This window comes from Coptis chinensis, chromosome 6 (genome assembly GCF_015680905.1).
Source record: "Coptis chinensis isolate HL-2020 chromosome 6, ASM1568090v1, whole genome shotgun sequence".
Taxonomy (NCBI): domain Eukaryota; kingdom Viridiplantae; phylum Streptophyta; class Magnoliopsida; order Ranunculales; family Ranunculaceae; genus Coptis; species Coptis chinensis.
In genome coordinates, this window is record NC_141461.1 from 69,343,442 (window position 1) to 69,356,479 (window position 13,038).

Genomic DNA, 13,038 nt, shown 5'->3' on the forward strand with positions numbered 1-13,038 from the left:
TGAGTTCGCACAATTTTGAAGAATTTGAAGCTTCCTACGGGTTTTCATCGAACTTAAAAACATTGTCACTTTGAGTCCTCCCCGGTTTGTTTATAATGAAATCACATGACTATCACGTGATTATGTGTTACTTGCTTCCAGTTTTGCTTCAAAGACGCTTTTCCAAAACACCGCGATTTTTATGTAGAGCTATTCATCGATTAGCTTATTTTTTTAATCTTCTATGTTCGAAAGTCTTAATCCGAAAGAAAATCAAGATGCCAAATACATGGTTGCAGAGGCATTGTGTGTATTGGAAAAGTATTTTCCAACCGCTTTCTTTGATATCAGCATCCACCTCTTGGTGCATTTGGCTGATGAAGGGCTGATTTGTGGACCTGTGTATCCTAGGTGGATGTATCCATTTGAACGGTATGTAAAATGCCTTTACTTTTATTTTTTATTTAGTGGCAATTATTATCGACGAAACTACAAAGTACAATTTTGGTTTTGTTTATTTTAATAGGGCAATGAAGGAGTGTAAAAATATTCCGAGCAATAAACGTTATGTTGAAGGCTCTATTGCGGAGTCCTATATTGTTTCTGAGTCTGTTAGGTATGCTATGGAGTACATGCCAAATTCTCGGGATGGAAATCACAAAGCTACTCGTGAGGCATTTCTAGATGAAGATGGAGAGTATAGTGATGAGGGGCCTATACTTGAGGGTAAAACTGTGATCCTAGGCAAGGAACAATGGATACAAATCCGTAGGTGGGTTCTTTTTCGACTCGACATCGAAAAGCTTGATGAACATTACAGGTTTGATTGTTTTTGATAGATTTGACTCAAACATTTACTAGTCTAAAAAGTCGTAATAAATAGTCGTGTCCTGTTTTGGTATAGTGCCACCCGAACCCTAGGCGAGAATTTAGGCCTTCTTTGGATTGACATAGCTAAAAATTCTTACCTGTTACAAATTTTACCGCTAGTCACTCCACTGAACCGTTCATCAAACCTTTCACTTTCACCAAAAATTCATTGCCCATTTATTAAACCAAATAAAAGAACCTACCTAAGTGATGAGTATGAAAAATAGGATGAAATGTGGAAAGAATAAAGAGAAAGACTTGTCCCAAATAAAAGTCAGTTACTTGCTTCAGGAAAGAAAAATAGAATCATGTTTTTAAGCCATCTAAAAAATATATATATATATATATATATATATATATATATATATATATATATATATATATATATATATATATATATATATATAATAATAAAAATCCATTAGAGGCTTAAGAACAAGGTTATAAAGCTCGGTTAGAAGAAGGAAAGAAAACAAGGATTTCTCTAGTGTAAATATATGAAGTCCCTATTCTCTCATACTCGTGAGATTTTTTGATTATCCATTTCCATTTTCTTGTACACTATCCACCTAAGCCCCACAATACCTAATAAAGACCTCTAGCTCAATTAGGAGTAGGGTGGTGTGATAATAAGTAGTAGACGTGATTGATCGACATCGGCTCCTCTGACTGTCATTGAGATGTGAGGAAACGTGTGCCCACCGCAACAATGGGAGTTAACAAAACCTGAGTGGTAAAATTTTGAGTGGAATTGTGTTTCGACACATACCTGTGAGAACCCATTTAGGTACGCTCTCCAAGGGATCCAGAAACAACCCTGCTAGTATATTTCAATGAAAAGTTCACTGCATGAATAATATTAACTTGAGTTTCAAAGAAATCAATCCTCGTTCCCTGCTAAGGAGATGTATGGATATCTGAGATTAATTTAGGAAACGAAGTTTACATCATTTGAAGTCGTTGTAGTATAAATGAAGTTTGTGAGTATCTTTTCTGGAAAACTCTCACGAGGCTATAACTCGTCCACTAGGGAATTCCTAGTGGTTTAAGGCCTTGTTACATATGGTCAATGCAACCGCACTCTGCGAAACGAGAATTAGTTTAGGACTACACATTCTTGGCCACTTATCTATTTTAATGTCTCTTCTTTTGCTTGAGGACAAGCAAAGTCTTTATGGGGTAGTGTGATAAGCACCCAAAAGTGTATTATGAAACCCCCATTGAGACATATAAATTTGGTTAATTATGTGTTTAATAATCATGAAATAAATATGTTTTCATACTTTTGCGGTATTTGCAAAGAAACATGGAAATATTGGTTAAACCTCGCAATAAAAGCACGAGGAACGGCAGTATATGAATTCTCCCAATCCATGCATTGAAGCATCAAACTTCCAAAGCTCCTACCTCTCGAACCCGGGACTCGAATCGACAAGAGAGAGCTGCTCAGACAATCAGGGCAATGAACTCTACGCATAGGCGGGAAGTTGTAAAACTGCCCAAAATACCGGACCGCCACTGGACTGCACATGGGCCCACTATGCGGGGCCACAAGATTGGATGAGTCATCAATCATGGAGCATGTCAAGACAAAAATAATAAATTATTGGTGCAAAGTTGACACCTTGCATGTAATAAATTAGATTAGGTGTTAATAGTGAAAAAAAAGGCAAGGTGTCACTTTGTTTTAATGTGGTGGTTAAAAATGAATTAATGTGGTTTGATGATTCACGTGGGAGGAAATGAGATTTCTCTCAAATGGAGAAGAAATTAGACAAGGGTGGGGGACACTCCATTTACTCCCTTGACTTATTTTCCTCACATGGCATTATTTTAGTTCCTTAGTGAAAAAAATCATAAGTTAGTTTTTAGTTTTTGTAAGAAGCTTGTAATAGTTTTAATGGAGGAAACACTTGTTTTCTTCTAGAAAATAAATATATCAGTGAGTTTGATTGTTTATCTTCTTCCTTTCTCTATCTTTCTTTTGTTTTTTTTTAGTTTATAAATCCTTGTCCCAAGGATCATGAGCTAACTTCCCTTTTGGGGAGTTAATCCAACTCATGTGAGGGTAAATCAATTTTTGTTGGTTTGGTAGGTTGTTAGGAAGAACAGCTAGCTCTACACCCTATCCCAAAATGATAGTTGGTGTAGTGTCTAGTTAAGAATCAAAGCAATGAGCTTAGAGATAAGTCATTGCTTAGTTCCACTTGCTAGCATGTGTGAGCTCTTAAGTGAGCCATACATGCTAGGGATCAAATCTTTTCTTCCATTAGGGGCTTGTCTATGAGTCTAGGAAGGATCAAATAACCTTTTTCAAATCAACAACTAATGATAGTTTCACATGAGGAGGATTAACTCTCCACCTTTTCTTTCAAATCTCTATTTTGGTATTAAGTGTATGTTTTCAAACTTTAATGTCTTTCTTAATGTTTGTGTAGGAAGGAAAACCTAGCATTAATATTATAACCTTACTCCTTAGTTCTCTTTATTGTAACATCCAATTTGTAGTTGTTCTAAACTTTAGGTTAGTTCGAATCCTTATTCCAACTCTACGAAACGAAGATCGTGAGTAAGGAACCTTGAGTGCTTTTGCATCAATTTAGAGAGTTCAAACCTCTAAGTAGTAGTAAACAAGCATATATCAATAACTAACACAAACATAGAAGAATAAGTTTGCCGAGAAACACAAACACAAACACATAATAAGTGCATAATAGTATAAGCAATTCCCATATAAATCCATCCTGCTTGTTTCTGTGAATCAACAGTTTCACAATATCCTCTTCAAATATCCTTTCTATTTCCTATCGTTGGGTCACTCTAACAAATGTAGCAATTTGTAACAAATATGTTTGTCTATTTTAATCAAAGATTTTCCTATTAAGGAGGTAGAACAGGTTCAGGAAGGAATGGATGCTCTCAAAGCCAAGATAATAACTTTTTCAGTATTGCAGTAGAGCCATCCAATCCTGAGCTTACATAGTTTAGGGATTGAGATCACAACATCGCAACGCAATCTTTGCAATATTAGAAGGAACTAAAAAAGGGTGAATCCACAACTAATGCAGAGTACAAGCATAGAAATGAACAATATGGGTGATAGGTACGAAACTAAATGTAAACAAACTCAAAAAGAAACAAACTCTGGGTATCAACCAAGTAACTAAGTAACCAAATTCAATTAATGATTATGAGTATAAATAAAAATTCAACAAAATGGGTATCCCTAAGTCAGTGGAACAAATCAAATTTCTAAACTTAATCCTAATATTGCTCTACCGTACCAAAATTGATCCAAGTAAAATACGTCTTGGACAAGTTATTATTAGAAATCAATATCAAAGGTCATGTTAACCTTTTAATTATACAGTTCAATATCTAGATGCTAAAAACATAGAGAACTGAAACCATAATTAAGAAAATCTTAATGACAACACAGTTATGTTTCCTTATAAAAGTAACTAGGAGGAGTATTTACGCCTTACAAGAAACAAAACAAACGTTATTGTTTATCATCACAAACATATTGATTGAAACCAGCCAAGACATAAAAATAAATAAATAAATAAATAAAGACCCTAACTAAAGAAAGTTAACAAATAATTGAATCATACCCAGTCAGTTACTCGATAATCGATTAAAATAGACAAGCATATTTTAACAAATGTAACAAATGAATCGATTACAGATCTAATAACCAATGTAGCAAAATTGTAACGAAAACAACATTAAAGATCAAGAATAATAGAATGAAAACTTACAAATCTGATCTATGGCACAAATCTGATCGAGAGCAGAAATCAATCGAGCGATATTGATGGACCCGACAGGCTGTTTTTTATGGAGACGAAGATGGTTTTTTATGGAACTGGTATTTGCCGATTACACGGTTTATGGGTATTTTGGTTGGGGGGGTGTATGGAGTCAAGTTGTGCCCAACACAATGGGCAGACCCGGCCCAGCTCGGGGTCTGCCCAACACAATATGGGTCTGGCAGTAACATGACTCTTTTTTAAATTGGATTTCAATTTTCCTAATTCAATTGGAATGTGTTGATAATTGATCATTACTAATTCAATTTTGTAGATAATTATTTAAATATATTATTGTACACTTATGATCAATTAATGATTTGTATTATAAAAAAAGTGTTCGGTATTTATGTATAAGAAAAATGTAATTGGTGTTTATATAATCAATTTTTATTGGTTAATCGAGCTAATCATTGGCTAATCAGGAATTTTCTTGGTTTAGAACTTCTCAATTATTGTAGTCCAAATGACTTCCCCATAGAAGCCCCAAACGACCCAGCCATACTGCTTGCATGTGATACCAAACGGCATTGCATAACCGTTTCAATTCACAATCAAACGATCCAGCCATGCCGCTTGAGTGTACACTAAAACGATATGGCGGGATCGTTTGTGTGTACACTCAAACGGCATGGTGGAATCGTTATGGCGAGACCGGTTGAATTGGTTCTGGGCTTGGACTTTGATGGCAAACTTGTAAAATTTTTTTTTTTTTGGGGTTGCCCAATCCAATCCAATTTGATGAGTGCCCGATTGAATTGGCTTTAATATACCAGCGATTGTATGGGCCGACTAGAAAAGAAATGAAAAAAAAGAGACGCTGGCAAAATTTCAACAAATACAATGCCAACAAACAAATTTTTCATAACAGATCTCTAATTTTTCATTTGTTCTATGGAACCTATACTGAAGGAACTAAATATCGTTTTCGATCAATGTTTCCGATGAGGACTAAGAAACTTTAATGAAAATTTTGTAACTTGGGGAAAATTTGAAACACAACCAAAAGTATTCAAAAATTGATAAAATCGGTACCCCCACCACACACACAAAAATTTTTGCGAAGATGAGTGTAATGAGTCACCGGGAGTGAAGAGACCGAACCGGGAAAGAGGGAGTCGATGGAATGAGTCAAGAAATCGAGAGAAGCCAGAATTTCCTTGGCTTTTTCATGGTTTTAGGTTGAAATGTTTTCGGGTTTAAGGTGGCAAGTGCTTTTGTTCAGGCAACGGTGTGTCATTGTGACTGTTCTGAACTACTGCTCGCACAAGTACAATGTAGATGATGCATATCATGCATATTATACTATGGTTGTTGAAGAGAAGGCAACTATAACACCCCGTGTTTTATTCTTTTATTTTTATCCTAATAATAATAATAATTAAACTAGATAAAATGAATAGATATAGATAACTATCAGATACGGATAAAAGCCCGTAGATAAATAGATAAGTGTTGTCTTGTTTTTATTCTACGTCGTGTCGTCGAGTTGTTAAAACTCTAGAGAAACTCGGATTTGATATAGAACTGTCAAACTGTATTACTGTGATACTGTGTTGTTGAACTGTCGAAGCTCGGAGGCCGTTAATGGCGGCGTGAGCACGGAGGCGTCCTGTAACGCCCGTATTTTTAAATACGTATTTTTCTATTTAATTAATTAATTTAATTATTTATTTTAAAAATTCGTCGGATTGGACTCGGGATACGTGGGCTTGGTTTTGGGCCCGAGTCGGTGTTGGGCTTGGGTTTCGGACCCAAGTATATAAACACATTGTTCTAGAGAATAGGGTTTTGAAGATAATAAAATATAAAAAATGGAGGCAGAGAAAGAAGCTGGTTTGCTGGAGAGGTGGAGCACGACGATTCGGGCTAGGAAAATTCGTCGAGTTGTTAGTTAAGGTGAGTAGTTCTTTTGCTATTTCACCGGAATACAGAAACCTTATTGTCCTATGTTTTCACTAATTTTACTGTTCATTACTCGGCGTCCTGTAGCATTGTTAAAACCTGTTGTATTGGACTTCATGTCTTTGTATTATTTAACTTTGTTAAATTTTGTTTTTTGTAATTAAACTGTCGAACTGGGATACTGTGTCTATACTGTCGACCCATTGATATTGGTGTCAATACTTTTAGTTGAACTGTGGATTTGGTTGAAATTCATTGGTTGATATTGGGCTTTCGAAGCTCTATCGATCGCTTCGGCTGCATGACGACAATAAGCGTCGACCACGTAAATCGCTTTGTTTGTTTTAATTTAATTTCGGCCGGCTTGAATGGTTGTTGGGTTGTGTGTGTGGGGATGTCGAGTGAGGGCAGTGAAGCTTGGAGAAAGCTTGAGCCATCGTTAATGGCGCATCGCCATTACCGGACTTGGGTTATTATGTTTTTCTTAAAATCGCTTTGAACCGCTTTGTTTGTTTTGGTGGGTGGTTGATGTATGGGGCGGTTGAATGGTGGGGAAGCCATTAATGGCGTGATAAACTCTCTAGATCTAGTTTGGAGGTAGGTGATGGAGTCAATAAATCGAGTTGGAAGTTAATTAAAGTTGTGGGGTTTTTCACCCACACCATTTTCGATGTGTTTGTTTGGGGTGGTGTGTGAAGTTTTTGGGTGGCCGGTTTTGGTGGAGGAGGAAGAGAAAGCTTGGTGAAGATGAACAGTAATTTCGATTTCGGGCTTGGGCTTGGTTCCTTGGGCCCGGTTTCAGTTGTGATTAGTTGGGCCTTATTTGATTTGTTTCTATGGGCCGATTTTATTAGTTGATGGGGCCAGCTCACTTTAGTTTTGATTGGGCCGGTTTCAGTTTAATTTTCGGGCCGAACTCAGTTGTGTTTTGGGCCCGTTTCTAATATTGCTTGGGGCCAGTCCATAGGACTTAAAATAGATCCAATTGGGTCAGGTGGAATAAATAAGTTGGTTTTAGACTTTCGGGTTCTAAGGTTTGGGCTTGGCCAGTTGGGTCCGAACCATTACCTTAGTCATGAGCCCATGAGCCATGCACATTGACCTTAGCTATGAACCATGGCTATGACCCCGAACCTGTTGAACATGGAAACGACAGTTTGACTTCGACCATGATGGTTGACTTTGACTTTGACCAAGGTTGACTTTGACCAGAGTTGACTATTGACCAGGATTGACTTTGACCAGTTGACCCAATTTGACCTTTTAACTTGGATTATGATTTGGGTTATTAAGATAGGTCTAGGACTATTAGCATACTTGACTTTAGGCTAAGACCTCTATATATACGTGTGTATGTGTATTAACTACTATGTGATTTTGCAGTATTTTATGATATGCAACGTTATGACACTAAGACATCCCTGAAATTAATAACGCATAAATCAAAAATACAGGAATCAAGATACTCATTCGTTCTCTGAAATGATATATAAAATAAAGTTCAATAATGCGTAAATAAATTTACCACACTCTTTTAGAACTCCACCACTCAAGTTTTGGAATTGAGTTTTATGACCGCTGATGTCATATGTTAGGTGGGCATTTATTGAATGTGCCATAAATGGCCCGTTAGGCGTTATCTATGGGTATTCATTGAATGTGCCATGAATGACCCGGGTATTCATTGAATGTGTCATGAATGACCAGATTGTTTGGACTACCCTAGAGAGGAACTAAGGTATTCGTCTTGCGGGTTAGTGGTATTAATTTGATTATGTGAGTGTTTGGGTTTTCTTTGGAATACCTAATATAATATATACATATGATATATAGAAGTTCTAACTTTCTTTTTGGGAGGGTAGGACTTAATAACATTTTGTCTTGAGGACGCCGGTCCTACCCTTTATACAAAGATGGATATCGGTAAGTTTTAATTCAATGATTTAGATATCAAAATGAGTTAAGATAATGGAAGTTTTTCTTGGGAAGAACTATGTCGGTTGAGATGACGGAACTACCTGTCTTCCAAGCTGAGAATGATTAGGTTATGATAGAGTTAAAGTGTTAGTGGAATAAGAAAAGTTTTGAATGTTTATATGTAGTTAGTCTACTCATACCAGCAAATTCCATTTTTGCTAACCCATGTTTGCTTTGTTTTGGCAACGTGGGTGTGTTCTTAGGAACATAGGTGGAAGGCAGTGGAACCGCGGCGTGTGATTGGGATTCTCGCCTGGAGCAGTCTGGGAGTTTAGTTTATTAGGTCTGATCTTTGGAATGATGTAATAACGTAGGTTACATTTTTATATGACATGAGAATACGATGTTGGAAATTGTTATTCTTAAAGTTGTTTATGTTTGTATTGGGATGAAAGAAAGTTTTTAATAAATTGATAGTTGAGGAATTTGGAGATTTTTGTTGTTAAGTTGATCCTGTTGTGAGGTGGGTTTTAGGTTTTGACATGTGTTGTATCCCCCCGTCATAGCCTGGGTTTTTAGACAATTGAACCAAGTGATGGTTGAGATATTTATATTTCAATTATTCATTTATTTTAATTGTTTAGAAAATCGGGCTGTGACAGAACCCTCGCTCTATATGGTTAGATCCTTAGCTTTTGGGATGTTGAACTTCAATGGTTACGTACAACATGTTTGATATGTCATGTTGCAAGCTTGCAACTCTATCTTTTTTGCACAGATTTGGATTTGAATGATCACGCCGTATGGCTTAATATATGTGGACTTAGTTTTGTCACTTGGTTCCAGATCACCTGCTAGTCTGCTACTAATAAGGGGTAAAAAATGTGTGGAGTAACTTCATGATGGCTATGAGAAATAGACCAGAATTAAGGGATATTCTCCGACCTCTTAGTTAATATTCTTATGGTCTGCATCCATTATCGAAAATCCTCTTTATTAGATTCTTGATGTATGACTAGCATACAGTTGCAGAGAATGGATTGATTACTTCATAACCTGGTTTTCAGATAGTGATCCTGATCTATCTCAAAGAAGATTGTATTCTATAGTCCTCATTTATGAAATCTGGAAACACGTAAATCATATCAAATTCTCAAATGGTACTGCATCTCACAGGGAAGTATGGAAAAATGTCGTTTCCTCTTGGCACCATATTCTGGATGCTTATAAGGAGGAAGACCAAATCAGAGAAATGGCAGCTTCTCCAACTAACAATACTCTTTCTCATTCTGGCATATGGCCAATTTTCACTTTGACGCTGCCTTTGACAGGTGCAATCTAAAGGGTGCAGCAGGGGTCTTATGCAAGAATGAAGACGGCAACATACTTGGTGCAGCTTTTACAAAGTTCAGAGCATACAATGCACAGCAAGCAGAGTTTCTAGCTGCTGAATTGGCAGCCAGTTATGCGCCTGCCTATGCAAGATTGTCAGGTGATAACAAATATGTTATTCAAGCCCTACAAGCAGCTCAACCCTATGAAGACCAAGCATCAGTGAATTGGATCAAGGCATCTATTCTTAGCAACTCTAGAACTATTCTAAGCTCTCTGCAAACTTTTTGTGTATGGTTAAGTACAACTTTGAATGGAGAGGCTCACTCAATTGCTCAATGGGCATTGAAATACAATGGCTCAGAGCCACCTCCAGCATTTTTGGAATGTAACCCCACTTATTTTGAAAGTTAATATAGAGCGAGCTTATGTTCCCATCGAAAATAAAAAGGATCGGATGAGGTACTTATTGAGTAAAAAGATCATGTATGCGTGAGCCTACTTTTGGAGTTAGCCTAACGACTCGGCTTTCACCAGTTCACCTCAAACACTTCAGACAAACTGACAAAGACTATTTCCTCTGAAGTCTGAATGTCTATATCCAACAATGTGATTACAGTCTTCTAACCAAGAACCATTCATTTAGGGAAAAAAATTGCTTAGTGCCTAATCTTCTATTGATTTTACGCCAGATTGGTAATTTAGAGGTGATCATGGCACCGAGACGCCAATAATTGCATAGTTTTTGCTGACCATCAAATGCATGTCTTAGCTACTGAACGACCACATTTAGTAACCAAAGGCATAATGAAGGCCATAATTGGCTATTATTACTTTTTTTTGGTAAAGTAAAGTATTATTACTTGTATAATCAAATAAGAATCACTTTTAGGCAACAACGGATCCAATCGGATAAGCTGTTTTGAAGCATCAGTCTAATCGGTCACATTTCTTTATAAGGAACACATTACACATTTAATAATTCGTACCCAGTCACATATCATTTTCCTGTTTTGTTCTATGCTCCAATTGTGGTAGTAGAATATGATACAATAAAAATAGAAAACAAACTGGTTGAAAGTCGGACTAATAAGATGTTTACATTTTAGGATTGTACTTTTCGCCTGGAAGACTTTCTTGTAAATTTGAGCTAACTAGTTTGAACTTTGAAGTAGACTAATAATAGTCGTAGCAGCTTGGAACAATTAATAGACGTGACGAAAGGTAATTTTTCATCAAGATGGGACATCAACCCATACTGCATAGTCATCTATACGAATGCCACGTATGTACAGCTCAACAAACACCAAAATAGATCATGAATTCGTGACCTTACGCGCTTCAGGAATCAAGAAACTTCCTTAGACACTGAAAGATCATTTCCCTGCCACATGTCATCACCTTATTGTAATCAAGCCAAATTGCTAACTTACACGTGGTCTAGTGAATTTATCCTTTTCAATTCAGGAGCTCACAAGTCATAATACTGCTACACGTGTCAATACGTGGGACTCCAACTCAACCATCGTTAGCTTCTTATCCTCGGTCACTAAGATTCCTGGTTAAGTTTCAGTGCCTATATTTATCTGTCGCTGCAAGTTGTTGGCGGATGCCTAAAAAGGACAACTACTTGTTTCCTTCCTTCCAGTGTTAGAGAGTTACAAAATCGTTGGATTGTTTTGTAGAAAGATTGAATAGAGATGGGGCTTTCACACTACCCCAGTGCAGCTGAAGGAATGCTTCCAGTGCTAGTAATGAACACAGTTATCTCAGTTGCTATAATAAAGAACATGGTGCGTTGGGTGCTTCAAGTAATGGGCTGTGCCGAAAACACATCGGATTTTGAGGCAAATACTTCAATCGAAGGATGCGCAGAAAGCTTGAGAAAAAGGAGAATATCAAGTACTCTATTCAAATCTCTTTGTAACAATGGGTCTAGGATTGGTGCTAGAAGTGCTAGTGGTGATCAAGGAAGTTGTAGTCATTGGTGTCCAATAATGGAGTGTTGCGTCTGTCTTCATAAATTTGAAGCTCACGAAGAAGTCAGTGAATTGTCATGCAAGCATTTCTTTCACAAAGGTTGTCTGGAGAAGTGGCTGGATCACAAACACAGTACCTGCCCTCTCTGTAGATCTACCTTCTGAATAGAATCAAGCTTGTAGCTTCTTCATTTTTTTATTTTTTTCCTCCTTTTACCTTCTCAAGCAGATATGAGTGGTTTTGTGTAATACCATCTTGTAGTGCTTTTTTGGGTGTAAAGAGGGTGCTTACTAAGGAGTTCTCAATATTTTCAGGATAAAAATTGCCTTGAAATAGGAATCAAATAACTTGTTACATTTTCTTATGAATTATTCAGTTGTGCTTAGAATTATCCAGAGGTCTTAGCTCAAAATCTCACGAGTGCTCAAAGATTTCTATAGATTCTTAATCAAATAACTACTTTAAAAAAGAAAATATTCATTTCCTCGGTGTACAACTGACTGAAGGTGCATAGATATCACAAAAATTGGAGATAAACTCCCCATCATACAAGCAGAAGTCACCAATGGATAGATATTAATATTATGACTTAAATTTATGAACTGAAGGATTTCATCAAAAAATAAATGCATATATGTATAAAGAGTAGAGGCCAAACCAATAATATGGATATTAGTATTGGCAAAAACATAGTCTGCAGCAAAATCCTAATTTTTTTTGTTTTTGGTAAAACCACTTTATATATATATATATATATTAAATATATATGCACTAAAGTGCGTCAGGCACCTGACTATTACATGTTATAAGTTCCTCCTGCAAAAGTCCTAGTAACCAAGAGTGCTTCCATCTCCCAAAAACAGTCTCTGAGATGATGAGCACTGGTCGCTAATGAACATATCAAATAATTATTTTGATGTAAAGAATGTTTTCCACTGTCATAGTTGATCTCAACACCACTTGAATCACATTTCTAAAATCTTTACGTAGTTCGGAGGAAAAAACATTCAAAGAAACCTCTCCAAAGAGGCCAAATACAATTGCTGTGTCGAGTGGCCTTTAAAGCCCAATCGGGATCTATGGTCTTACATGATTCTACTGCAGAAAATTACCAACAGAGGAAACCTTTCAAAAGCTTCTTGCGTCTAAGAGACTAATCCCTAGGACCCTAATCCTGATATATTAGGATTTGGGGAGTTCCTTTCACTAAACAACTCAAAAGGACCAACTATTACACCGCGAG

General features: G+C 36.7%; 1 pseudogene; it reads left to right on the forward strand.

The window, feature by feature from the left end:
* The first annotated feature begins 265 nt into the window (after nt 1-265).
* LOC147494176 (uncharacterized) lies at nt 266-836 on the forward strand (annotated as a pseudogene).
* Nucleotides 837-13,038: the final 12,202 nt, after the last annotated feature.